The sequence below is a fragment of the Myotis davidii genome, unplaced genomic scaffold (assembly GCF_000327345.1).
Source record: "Myotis davidii unplaced genomic scaffold, ASM32734v1 scaffold185, whole genome shotgun sequence".
NCBI lineage: Eukaryota > Metazoa > Chordata > Mammalia > Chiroptera > Vespertilionidae > Myotis > Myotis davidii.
This window is the reverse complement of record NW_006297811.1, coordinates 4,839,380-4,840,393: the sequence shown is the minus strand read 5'-3', so window position 1 is coordinate 4,840,393 and position 1,014 is coordinate 4,839,380. Positions and strand designations below refer to the sequence as shown.

The following is a 1,014-nucleotide window of genomic DNA, read 5'->3' as shown; positions in this document are numbered from 1 at the left end:
GGTGGCCAGCCTGCAAAAGGCCCTCAGCCCCTCACCGAGGCTGGCCAGGCACTCACATGTAAGAAAACAGTAATATGCAAATTGACCCTCACAGCAGAACAACTGGGAATGACTGGTCACTATGACACACACTGACCACCAGGGGGCAGATGCTCAATGCAGGAGCTGCCCACTGGTGGTCAGTGCACTCTCACAGCGGGAAGCTCTGCCCAGCCACAAGCCAGACTGATGGCTGCCAGTACAGCGGTGGTGGTGGGAGCCTCTCCTGCCTCCTCAGCAGCGCTAAGGATATCCGACTGCAGCTTAGGTCTGTTCCCCGCTGGCAAGTGGACATCCCCCGAGGGCTGTCGGGCTGCCAGAGGGATGTCTTTCTGCCAGCTTAGGCCCAATCCCCCGGGGAGCAGGCATAAGCCAGCAGGTGGTCATCCTCCGAGGGGCCTCAGACTGCGAGAGGGCACAGGCCGGGCTGAGGGACCCCCGCCCACCCCAAGTGCACAAACTTTTGTGCACTGGGCCTCTAATGTAATTATATATGTGTTTTCCGATGGTCTTAGGCGACCCCTGTGAAAGGGTCGTTCCACCCCCAAAGGGGTCGTGACCCACAGGTTGAGAACCGCTGGTCTAGATGAAGACAAGAAACTTACATTTTGGTTAGTCTATAGAGTGAATGTGGGTAAATGGTCCATGAAGCTCATGACTCATGTCTAGAGCTTTTCTCAAACTCCTCATTCCTACTTAATTGAGCCTTTAAACAATACTCTCTTGCTGATGCTGGAGGCCATATGCATTTCATTAAAAGCTGCTGCAGCTACCTTCCTCTGCTCACAAAATTCATCTGGCTCTGCCTTTCATTTCAAAATGTCTTCCTCTTGTCTGTTTTCTCCTATTTTCCTCCCTTCTCTGCTTTGCCCTTTAGATTAATTACATGATCAACCTGAACTTTTGCCTCCTTTCCTCCCCTTTTCTTCTCTCCCCTCCCCTCCCCTCTCCACCACCCTCTCCCTCACACACACT

General features: G+C 53.1%; 1 protein-coding gene across 1 annotated transcript in view; it reads right to left on the bottom strand.

The window, feature by feature from the left end:
• CFAP206 (cilia and flagella associated protein 206) overlaps positions 1-1,014 on the bottom strand; it is a 36,234-nt gene that overhangs the window by 30,418 nt on the left and 4,802 nt on the right. The gene's annotated exons all lie outside the window — the stretch shown is intronic.